Source organism: Bubalus kerabau, chromosome 22 (assembly GCF_029407905.1).
Source record: "Bubalus kerabau isolate K-KA32 ecotype Philippines breed swamp buffalo chromosome 22, PCC_UOA_SB_1v2, whole genome shotgun sequence".
Lineage (NCBI taxonomy): Eukaryota > Metazoa > Chordata > Mammalia > Artiodactyla > Bovidae > Bubalus > Bubalus kerabau.
The window spans coordinates 36,891,337-36,903,721 of NC_073645.1; the positions used below are offsets into that span (position 1 = coordinate 36,891,337).

The following is a 12,385-nucleotide window of genomic DNA, read 5'->3' on the forward strand; positions in this document are numbered from 1 at the left end:
ATACATCACTGAATGCAAATATAGGATCTGATTTGACCATACCTATTAAAAGTCATTCGAGACTACCTCAGAAATTTTAAATACTAACTTTATGATATTATGAAATTATTTTTAAAGATGGGATAAATTTGGGTGATGTTTTTCAGAAGTTAAAATCTTTTAAAGATACCTACTTAAATACATATGGATGTAAAGATACAATATACCAGAAAGAAAGAACATGCTTCAAAAAATAAAAACAACCCCACATTGATGGGGGTATGTCAAAGAAGAACAAAACATAACTGAAAGAGTTGCCAATAGTCAAAGTTGGAACAATTTGAGCAAGGAAATAAAGGAGTGTTGGATTATAACCCAGAGCATAAAATGAATATCTGAGTCTCTATTGATGTATGTATGACTGAATATGATTGAAACATCTACTTCTGCTTTATTGACTGTGCCAAAACCTTTGACTATGTGGATCACAACAAACTGTGGAAAATTCTGAAAGAACTGGGTATACCAGACCACCTGACCTGCTTCCTGAGAAGTTTGTATGCAGGTCAAGAAGCAACCGTTAGAACTGGACATGGAACAACAGACTGGTTCCAAATCGGGAAAGGAGTATGTCAAGGCTGTATATTGTCCCCCTGCTTATTTAATTTATATGCAGAATACATCATGAGAAATGCTGGGCTGGATGAAGCACAAGCTGGAATCAAGATTGCCAAGAGAAGTATCAATAACCTTAGATATGCAGATGACACCACCCTTATGGCACAAAGTGAAGAACTAAAGAGCCTCTTGATCAAAGTGAAAGAGCAGAGTGAAAAAGTTGGCTTAAAGCTCAACATTCAGAAAACTAAGATTATAGCATCCAGTACCATTACTTCATGGCAAATAGATGGGGAAACAGGGGAAAAGTGGAAACAGTGAGAGACTTTATTATTTGGGGCTCCCAAATCACTGCAGATGATGACTGCAGCCATGAAATTAAAAGATGCTTACTCCTGGAAGGAAAGCTATGGTCAACCTAGACAGCGTATTAAAAAGCAGAGATAGTACTTTGCCAACAAAGGTCTGTCTAGTCAAAGCTATGGTTTTTGCAGTGGTCATGTATGCATGTGAGAGTTGGACTATAAAGCAAGCTGAGTGCCAAAGAATTGATGCTTTTGAACTTGGATGTTGGAGAAGACTTTTGAGAGTCCCTTGGACAGCAAGGAGACCCAACCAGTCTATCCTAAAGGAAATCAGCCCTGAATGTTCATTGGAAGGACTGATGCTGAAGCCGAAACCCCAATACTTTGACCACCTGATGTGAAGAACTGACTCACTGGAAAAGACCCTGATGCTGGGAAAGATGAAGGCGGGAGGAGAAGGTGACAACAGAGGATGAGATGGTTGGATGGCATCACTGACTCGATGGATATGAGTTTGAGTAAGCTTTGGGAGTTGGTGATGGACAGGGAAGCCTGGTGTGCTGCAGTCCATGGGGTCACAAAGAGTCGGACACAACTGAGTGACTGAACTGACTGATGATTGAATATATTAGTAAATTGAAGAGGAGAGACAAATCTCCCATGCAAAAAAATTTCAAACGATTTCTGTAGGCACTCTACTTTTAAGGAAGGGGAACATAATTCCCTTTGTTTAGATGTAGACTGCACAAAATGACTGTGTGTTCACGACATAAAGGAAGGGAAAAAAGAATAACTTTATAGTAGAGAAACCTGACAAATACTAGCCAGGTGATCACAAAAAATAGCAACTGTCACGTTCAAAGAATGCTTGATGTGATGCTACAGAAATAACACTTTACCTCTGTAGTCTTTCTAATAACTACCCTGTTATTATGAGAAAACATCAGACAAATTCCATCAGTGGGACATCCTACAAAAATGTCTCACCAATACCCCTGGAGGCCATGAAGACCATCAAAACCAGGGACTGAAAAACTGCCTGAGGAGACAAGACAACTAAATGATGTGTGTTATCCTGAATGGGACCCGTGCTGAGAAAAAGGACAATAGGTAAAAACTTAAACATTCTCTATAAAGCATGGACTCTAATAATGCATGAGTATTGGATCCTTGTGCTTAGTTGCCTCGGACTCTCTGCAACCCCATGGACTGTAGCTGGCCAGGCTACTCTGTCCATGGGATTCTCCAGCAGAATACTGGGATGGGTTGTCCCTTTCCTTCTCCAGCGGATCTTCCCAACCCAGGGATGGAACCTAGGTCTTCCACATTGCAGGCAGTTTCTTTACCCTCTGAGCTACCAGGGAAGTCCTAGTGGATCCTTAATTGTAACAGATGTATTCTACTAGGATGTTAATTGTAGGGGAAACAATTTAGCTTATGTGGGAATTCTCCATAGTCTTCTGAATCCACTTATTCTCCTAAAACTGTTCTAAAAATAAAGATCTTAAATTGAAGAAAGTAGGGAAAACGACTAGACCATTCAAGTATGAGCTAAATCAAATCCCTTTTGATTATACAGTGGAAGTGAGAAATAGATTTAAGGCACTAGATCTGATAGAGTGCCTGATGAACTATGGATGGAGGTTTGTGACATTGTACAGGAGATAGGGATCAAGACCATCCTCATGGAAAAGAAATGAAAAAAGCAAAATGGCTGTCTGGGAAGGCCTTACAAATAGCTGTGAAAAGAAGAGAAGCAAAAAGCAAAGGAGAAAAGGAAAAAGATATAAGCATCTGAATACAGAGTTCCAAAGAATAGCAAGGAGAGATAAGAAAGCCTTCCTCAGTGATCAATGCAAAGAAATAGAGGAAAAAAACAGAATGGGAAAGACTAGAGACCTCTTCAAGAAAATTAGAGATACCAAGGGAACATTTCATGCAAAGATGGGCTCAATAAAGGACAGAAATGGTATGGACCTAACAGAAGCAGAAGATATTAAGAAGAGGTGGCAAGAATACACAGAAGAACTGTACAAAAAAGAGCTTCACGACCCAGATAATCAAGATGGTGTGATCACTCACCTAGAGCCAGACATCCTGGAATGTGAAGTCAAGTGGGCCTTAGAAAGCATCACTACAAACAAAGCTAGTGGAGGTGATGGAATTCCAGTTGAGCTGTTTCAAATCCTGAAACATGATGATGCTGTGAAAGTGCTGCACTCAATATGCCAGAAAATTTGGAAAACTCAGCAGTGGCCACAGGACTGGAAAAGGTCAGTTTTCATTCCAATCCCAAAGAAAGGCAATGCCAAAGAATGCTTAAACTACTGCACAATTGCACTCATCTCACACACTAGTAAAGTAATGCTCAAAATTCTCCAAGCCAGGCTTCAGCAATATGTGAACCGTGAACTTCCAGATGTTCAAGCTGGTTTTAGAAAAGACAGAGGAACCAGAGATCAAATTGCCAACATCTGCTGGATCATGGAAAAAGCAAAAGAGTTCCAGAAAAACATCTATTTCTGCTTTATTGACTATGCCAAAGCCTTTGACTGTGTGGAACACAATAAACTGTGGAAAATTCTGAAAGAGATGGGAATACCAGACCACCTGACCTGCCTCTTGAGAAACCTGTGTGCAGGTCAGGAAGCCACAGTTAGAACTGGACATGGAACAACAGACTGGTTCCAAATAGGAAAAGGAGGACGTCAAGGCTGAATATTGTCATCCTGCTTATTTAACTTCTATACAGAGTACATCATGAGAAATGCTGGGCTTAAAGAAGCACAAGCTGGAATCAAGATTGCCAGGAGAAATATCAATAACCTCAGATATCCAGATGATACCACCCTTATGGCAGAAAGTGGAGAGGAACTAAAAAGCCTCTTGATAAAAGTGAAAGTGGAGAGTGAAAAAGTTGGCTTAAAGCTCAACATTCAGAAAACAAAGATCATGGCATCTGGTCCCATCACTTCATGGGAAATAGATGGGGAAACAGTGTCAGACTTTATTTTTTGGGGCTCCAAAATCACTGCAGATGGTGACCGCAGACATGAAATTAAAAGACACTTACTCCTTGGAAGGAAAGTTATGACCAACCTAGATAGCATATTCAAAAGCAGAGACATTACTTTGCCAACAAAGGTCCATCTAGTCAAGGCTATGGTTTTTCCAGTGGTCATGTATGGATGTGAGAGTTGGACTGTGAAGAAAGCTGAGCGCCAAAGAATTGATGCTTTTGAACTGTGGTGTTGGAGAAGACTCTTGAGAGTCCCTTGGACTGCAAGGAGATCCAACCAGTCCATTCTAAAGCAGATCAGTCCTGGGTGTTCTTTGGAAGGACTAATGCTAAAGCTGAAACTCCAGTACTTTGACCACCTCATGCGAAGAGTTGACTCATTGGAAAAGACTCTGATGCTGGGAGGGATTGGGGGCCAGAGAAGGGGACAACAGAGGATGAGATGGCTGGATGGCAGCACCAACTCGATGGACATGAGTTTGAGTGAACTCCGGGAGTTGGTGATGGACAGGGAGGCCTGGGGTGCTGCAATTCATGGGGTCGCAAAGAGTCAGACACGACTGAGCGACTGAACTGAACTGAAAAAGAAAACAGTATACAAGTAGGAATTTGCTTCAATCAAGGGAGATTGTTGCATCAGTGGGATACTGACTGATGCAGACAAGACAGACCTAAATAGATACTATTGGAACTGGGTGATTGGTACATACAAGTAACGTTTTTCTTCTGAATTTTTTGTGAAAGTCATCGTTTAAAAAGTCAAGTTTACAAATGTTTTTCTTTGAGCAACATCAACCTATAATGAAGTGCTCTCAGGGCAAACTGTGATCACGTGTACCTACTTTCCGCAAGCTCACAGAAGCAGGGATTGATTTGAAAACCTTTTTTAAGACTTTAAGTGGTTAATATGACCCAAGTGACCTTTGAGGAGACAAAGTCTGCATCTTTGCCTTTGGAGTTTCCAGCGACTCCTATCTAGAAGCTGGAACAGTAGGTACCTATGTTTCCTCAGAGGATTGCCCTGAGCCCGCAGCCTTTGTACCAGCCCCCACAAAGTTGCACCACCAGGGCCTGAGCACGCCTCCGCATGCACGCGGAGGGTGCACGTGGACGCAGCGTGAGCACTTGGGCGTGGACTGCGCAGGCGCCACCCTGGCGCCAGGAGAGCCGGCTGGGCGTCCGGAGCGAGGTGAGCTCAGGGTGCGCAACTGGGCGGCAGGGCTCCTGGCACGGGCAGACGCCGCCACCACTACGAGGCTTCAGAGACGGGTCGGATCCACAGCCCTTTTGCCTTTTTCCAGGTCGGGGTTCCCATGCGCACGGGGGAGCGAAAGGGGCTGCATGAAGGCTGCGGGACTTCGGTCGTTGGGGGCCGGACGTTGGGCGCTGGACGTTGGGGTCGGGCGTTGAGGTCGGGCGTTGAGCGGGTACCAGGGGCCTGGAGGTGGAGAGAATATCGAAGGTTGGAGAGGTCCTGGGAGCTTGGGCGGGGAAGGCACGTCTGGGGTGGGAGGTTTTGGTGGGGGAAGATCCCATACTGGGGGGAGGGGCGAGAGATGTGAGAGTTGAACTTTGGACGTAAGGGGGGACTTGCAGCAGGTTTGGAAAATAGTTCATACTTCCAGGCGTGACTCTCCAGAGTGCAAACCTCCACTTGCATCCCCTTAAAGTACCCCTTTCTCCTTCTAGGAGAATTTGACTTGCTATAGTGCAAAGAATATTTTTTAGATTTTACCCCCCGCCCCCTTCCTACCTCCTGTAAAAGGAAGGTGCACTGCAGCATTTGCTTAGATATAGGTGAGGCAACCCTGGTTCGTTTAACACGTGTCTGTAGCGTGTGTGCGGTGTGCCAGTCGCTTTTCTTGGTACTCAGGCCCTGCTATAAATACACTTGTCTTTTTGGCCTCTGGAATTAAGGAACATGCCTCTGGTTGCCTTGTTGAGCCATCCAGGTATTGAATGCACAATTGCGAGGCCTAGGAACATGACCTGAATTTTCATCTCAACTGTGTAAGGGCGCTGGTCCTTGTGGGTTTGGAGAGTTACTAAACCTTCTCATGTCTTCTTTCCTTCTCTGTGGGAATAAAGAAATAGGACTACTTGAATTCTCAAATTATTTCTCTCTTCAGGGTGCAAACTAATTCCGCAGGAGTAGAAGAAATTCTTTGAGTGTGGGAGTGCTACAAAAGTAAAGTAAAAATAATAGCTGCCTTTTATGGGTTTAGTAAGCACCTGCCGCGTTGCTAGGTGGTTGACATATAGCCTCACGTTTAATCCTCATGATTAGATATTATGAGGAAGTTACTGCTGCTGGCTAGACTTTACAGTCACTGAATCCTAGAAAGATGAAGTGATTTGCCTGAGCTAGCATACTGAATGAGAAGATGAAACTGCTCAGACTTGTATCTGACAGACTTTAAAGCTCATGTTCCTGTGGAACCGTTGAGCTTCAGAACTTGAAAAGTTGAATGTTTCCTTTGGGTAGCCATTCTCTCTGAATGCAAGGGGTTACCAGGAAGACAAAAGCAAACAGAAAAGGGGAAAAGTGAGTTATCTGCTGCACGCACTTTTGGTATTTAGCTCCCTCGTGGCTCAGACCATAAAGAATCCGCCTGCAATGCTTCCATCCCTGGGTTAGGAAGATCCCCTGGAGGAGGACATGGCAACCCACTCCAGTATTCTTGTCTGGAGAATCCCATGGACAGAGGAGTCTGGTAGGCTGCAGTCCAGGTTGACAAAGGGTCAGAAACAACTGAGCGATTAAGCACAGCACACTGTGAATTTACTCTCACCTCTTGGCTGTGGTGTCCTGAAGAGAGGAGAGACCTTATGTCACGGATTGCAGTGTATCCTGGGATGCTCCTGGCTTCATAGGGGAGGGGTTGCAGAATTCTAAGGAAATAAAGTTTTTACCCTTGAAGGTGTGTCCAGTCTTAATGATATCAGTTTGTGCCATCAGTTTGTGTTGTCTAAAAGACAACACAAAACCAAGGCCTTATATTTGCCTATAGAGCTGCAGAAGTTAGTTACTTTCATTCCACTGCTCTTTTATTACATCAGTTCAGTTCAGCTCAGTCACTCATTCGCGTCTGACTCTTTGCGACCCCATGAATCGCAGGACACCAGGCCTCCCTGTCCATCACCAACTCCTGGAGTTCAGTCAAACTCATGTCCATCGAGTTGGTGATACCATCCAGCCATCTCATCCTCTGTCGTCCCCTTCTCCTCTGGCCCCCAATCCCTCCCAGCATCAGAGTCTTTTCCAATGAGTCAACTCTTCGCATGAGGTGGCCAAAGTATTAGGAGTTTCAGCTTCAGCATCAGTCCTTCCAAAGAACACCCAGGACTGATCTGCTTTATAATGGACTGGTTGGATCTCCTTGCAGTCCAAGGGACTCTCAAGAGTCTTCTCCAACACCACAGTTCAAAGGCATCAATTCTTTGGCACTCAGCTTTCTTCACAGTCCAACTCTCACATCCATACATGACCACTGGAAAAACCATAGCCTTGACTAGACGGACCTTTGTTGGCAAAGTAATGTCTCTGCTTTTGAATATGCTATCTAGGTTGGTCATAACTTTCCTTCCAAGGAGTAAGCGTCTTTTAATTTCATGGCTGCAGTCACCATCTGCAGTGATTTGGGAGCCCCCCAAAAATAGTCTGTCACTGTTTCCACTGTTTCCCCATCTATTTCCCATGAAGTGATGGGACCGGATGCTATGATCTTCGTTTTCTGAATGTTGAGCTTTAAGCCAACTTTTTCACTCTCCACTTGCACTTTCATCAAAAGGCTCTTTAGTTCCTCTTCACTTTCTGCCATAAGGGTGGTGTCATTTGAATATCTGAGGTTATTGATATTTCTCCTGGCAATCTTGATTCCAGCTTGTGCTTCTTCCAGCCCAGCATTTCTCATGATGTACTCTGTATAGAAGTTAAATAAGCAGGGTGACAATATACAGCCTTGACGTCCTCCTTTTCCTATTTGGAACCAGTCTGTTGTTCCATGTCCAGTGCTAACTGTGGCTTCCTGACCTGCACACAGGTTTCTCAAGAGGCAGGTCAGGTGGTCTGGTATTTCCATCTCTTGAAGAATTTTCCAGTTTATTGTGATCCACACAGTCAAAGGCTTTGGCGTATCAATAAAGCAGAAATAGATGTTTTTCTGGAACTCTCTTCCTTTTTCCATCATTGGTGATTCCTTAAAGAAATTTGGGAATCTTTCTAATTAACCTCTTGTGTTGGCTAAGGAAACAACTAAACTATTTACTGTGGATTTGAGGATGATTATAAATTTCTAGTGTTCATCACCAGTAGCGTGTAAAAAAAAATAGTGGATTTTATATGGAGGAACTACTTACTTTAAAACTGGGTGAGGTTAGGCAGTCCTCGAGGTATTATGACCTGAAAAGCAATATCTGTGCCTACATATATTGGAAGTTTGCAACCCAAGGTTGGGAAGCACAGCATTATGGTACAGGGCCCATTGACTCCATATTCAGTTATGCCCCCGTGATTGACCCAGGATGAAGCCAAACGAAGATACTTGCATATTCTCGTTGTTTCGTAATGTTGAAATTCAGCTTTAAAAGCCTGTTGTGTATCCCAGTTGTGGTGGTTACATAAATCTATATATGTGTTAAAGTTCATAGAACTTATAAATCAGAAGAAAAAAGGCAGTTGCGTGGTAGGATAATTACACATTAAAAAAAAAAATTGATTTCCAAAAGATTTTAGATGGCTCTGTATGTGTGCTCACAGTAATCCTACTTCCTCCAAAAGCTGGAGCATGGGCGAAAGTGGTTTTCAGAGTCGGGGACAGCACGATTCTCCTGTTGACCATTCGTCAGCCCACATCTGGAATCCTGTGCTTTTAGGAGAGTCCTGTCTGTGTATGGGTTGTTCATGAACTAGAGAAAGTGCTAAATTGTGGGAGGTCTGGCAGATCCTCAGCTGGTGAAGGACCTGGAGGAAAGTGGACGTGGTGCCCATTTCAGATGTTTGAAAGGTTGGGGTCAGAACAGGAGTCAGTGGTCAGTTGGGAAGAGAATACTTTTACAGAGACGTGTGCAGTACAGTTGGCTGTCCAAAATTAAAGGATGTTAGAAGCCTCTAGTTATAAGACAGGTCTAGATGTCTGTTTACCCTGGGGGTTGGAATGAAAATTCCTAAATTGGGTGAGGCAAGTGAACCTAAATTCTAACCTAAAGATTCCACCATAGGTGGAGCTTCTTTTAAGCTTAAATCCTCTTTGTTTGCTGCTTCAATGTGGAAGACCTGGGTTCAGTCCCTGGGTTGGGAAGATCCCCTAGAGAAGGGAAAGGCTACCCACTCCAGTATTCTTTCCTGGAGAATTCCATGGACTGTATAGTCCGTGGGGTCGCAAGGAGTCAGACATGACTGAGCAACTTTCACTAAGCAGACTAAACTTTTTACATTAGGTCTAAGACTGATTCTGTTATCCTTCCTAAAGTCAATATGTATTTATTAATTATTGGACTTTGGAAGAGTTGAGCTAAGACATGAATTATTGCTATTAAATTTCAATAAATCTCATACTATGATGTATTCTCTGTTTGAAAGTGAAAGTGAAGTTGCTCAGTCGTGTCCGACTCTTTGCAACCCCATGGACTGTAGCCCACCAGGCTCCTCCATCCATGGGATTCTCCAGACAAGAATACTGGAGTGGGTTGCCATTTCCTTCTCCAGGGAATCTTCCCAACCCAGGGATCGAACCTAGGTCTCCCGCATTTCAGGCAGACGCTTGAACCTCTGAGCCACCAGGGAAGCTCATAATTCTCTGTTCAGGATGGTCAGATGACATTTTCAGACAGTGAATTTAACTGTCCTGTCCAGGTTGTCAGGAAGACAGTGTAATAGGGCATGCTAGCTAGTTTTTGTCACACACTTATCTTCTGAATGCCTCTTTATACCAAACACCACAGTAGGTGCTACAGGAAATTAGAAGGGTTTTTGTTGTTCATTTTTTAGTAAGACATGGTTCCAGCACCAGCTTAAAATAACTGTCTTTAGGTAACTGTACAGGGTAGTAAGGAGTTGTGGATTGACTGTCAGCCTTACCGAATAAAGAGAAAGTTAGGAATGCTATTTTAGGAGTTAAAGACTGTATGTTGAGGGTCCCGGTGGTGTCTTGAAAAGCTGTCTGTACCCTAGTTTTGTGGTTTAAGTATTACTGTGATTTTTTACTTGGTTTAAAATTAACCACACTTTAGGAAAAAGGTTTAATTGAACATGCAATGCTATTTTAACCCTTAAAATACCTTTTTATATAAAAGTAACTCATCCTTTAATATAATTTGTAAAATGAAAACAATAGTGAAAAAGATTTTCTTGTCAACTTACCCACCCCAGACCACTGTTATTTAAAATTTTAAATTTAATGTATTTCACTCTTCTTTTTTACATGGAGTTTTGTTCTTTTTTATTTTGCAGTTATTGTACTAAATAACAGTGTTTTTCTGATTTTTTGTTTGCTGTTCTAACATATTTTCCAGTGTTTCTGAAAACTAAAATTCTAAATGGTAGTGTAATATCCTATCTAGTAGAGGCATCACCAGAGAAGGCGATGGCACCCCACTCCAGTACTCCTGCCTGGAAAGTCCCATGGACGGAGGAGCCTGGTGGGCTGCAGTCCATAGGGTCGCTAAGAGTCGGGCACGACTGAAGTGACTTAGCAGCAGCAGCAGCAGAGGCATCACAGTTAACTTTCTCTTTTTTCTATTTTATTTAATTAATTTATTTTTATTTTTCTATTTTAAATGAATATTTATACATACTGTATTTTTTTATATTTACAATTATTTCAGTGGGATGATTTCTAGAAGTAGATTTGTCTGGTGAGTGGCTATGGACATTTTTAAGAATATATATTATGTATATGTTTATGTATGTATATGTGCATATATATATATATGTACACATATATGCAAGAGAACAAAATGCATATATAAATCTCCAAATTATTTCCCAGACAGAACATATTCATTTATATTCCTTTCATCACTGAGTTTTATTTACATGTATGCTGCGTAGGAAGTGATACATAGGTATTCCCATTTGAATTTTTTTGTTAAAGTGAGATTGAATGTTCCCCCCCCACCCCATATGTTAATCAAGTAATCTTCATCCTCTGCGTTTCGTTCACACCTCTTGCTCGTTTATTTTATTGGTATCTGTATCCTTTGGGCTGCAAATGAGGGAAAACCCAAAGGTTTATTTTTCTGATGCCACAGCAAGTCTATGCATAGGCTGATCCGAGCTAGAGTCAGAGCCTTTGCCAGGGGCACCAGGCTGGTTATTTTCTACTCTAATGTCCTAAAGTTGTGCTGCTTGATTATGCTTATTGCTTCCTCATTGTGATGTGGGTGGTACATCTTCAGGCCTCAGGTCTATGTTCCCGGAAGAAAAGAGTGAAAGACCCTGCTAGCTGAATCTGTCCCTATTCATCAGAAGTGGACAGAGCTTCCTAAGAAGCTCAACTCAGGAGAACTCTGATGATGGCCAATGTTGTCTCTAACTCAGGCTGGCAAATCAGCGGAGAAAGGTGGTGTTTGGGCCAGTCAGCCACAGTGTCTCGATGTTTCTTTACTGTTTATCCCACTTTTTAAAGGTATCCAATTTGTCATCTTTGAGTTAATACTTATTTCCTGATCTCTTTACTATTTTTTGTAAGCTTTTAATTGTTCTTATAGTCAGGCTTGCCATCATTTCCTTTGTAATATTTTACCACTTTTAAACTAAAACAGGGACTTCCCTGGTAGTTCAGTGATTGAGACCTCATGCTCCCAACGCAAGGGGCATGAGTTCGATCCCTGGTTGGGGATCTAAGATCCCACATGCCTCAGGGTGCGGCGGGAAAAAAAAAAAACAACTAAAACCAAACCCAAACCCTTCATTGTCCACTGTGGGTTTTGCATGCTGGTTTTTCAGGGAAGTAAACTCTGAGATGGAGATTGGTATAGTGTGGTGAGTGAACGTGGCATGTATGGTACTAGTTTCTTTTGGAGTTAGATGAAGTGGACTTGGTAGTCTGGTATATCTCAATGTTGGAAAAAATGAATATTCTTGGTTGTATTGGTCGCTACTAGATCAAGTTTCATTGTGGTAGTAAAATGCATCTTATCACTGATGGTTGAGTGGCCACAGGACTGGAAAAGGTCAGTTTTCATTCCAATCCCAAAGAAAGGCAATGCCAAAGAATGCTCAAACTACCGCACAATTGCACTCATCTCACACGCTAGTAAAGTAATGCTCAAAATTCTCCAAGCCAGGCTTCAGCAATACGTGAACTTCCTGATGTTCAACCTGGTTTTAGAAAAGGCAGAGGAACCAGAGATCAAATTACCAACATCTGCTGGATCATGGAAAAAGCAAGAGAGTTCCAGAAAAACATCTATTTCTGTTTTATTGACTATGCCAAAGCCTTTGACTGTGTGGATCACAATA

The 12,385-nt window shown here is 42.4% G+C and overlaps 1 protein-coding gene across 3 annotated transcripts in view; it reads left to right on the top strand.

The window, feature by feature from the left end:
* The first annotated feature begins 4,592 nt into the window (after positions 1 to 4,592).
* The window catches only part of TDRD1 (tudor domain containing 1), a 55,906-nt gene continuing 48,113 nt past the window's right edge, over positions 4,593 to 12,385 (top strand). Inside the window, exon 1 of one of the 3 annotated variants that reach the window (XM_055560078.1) lies at positions 4,593 to 5,222. The gene's annotated coding sequence lies outside the window, so the exon portion shown is untranslated. The remainder of the gene's footprint in view (positions 5,223 to 12,385) is intronic. The other 2 variants (XM_055560077.1, XM_055560076.1) reach the window with 2 other exon arrangements.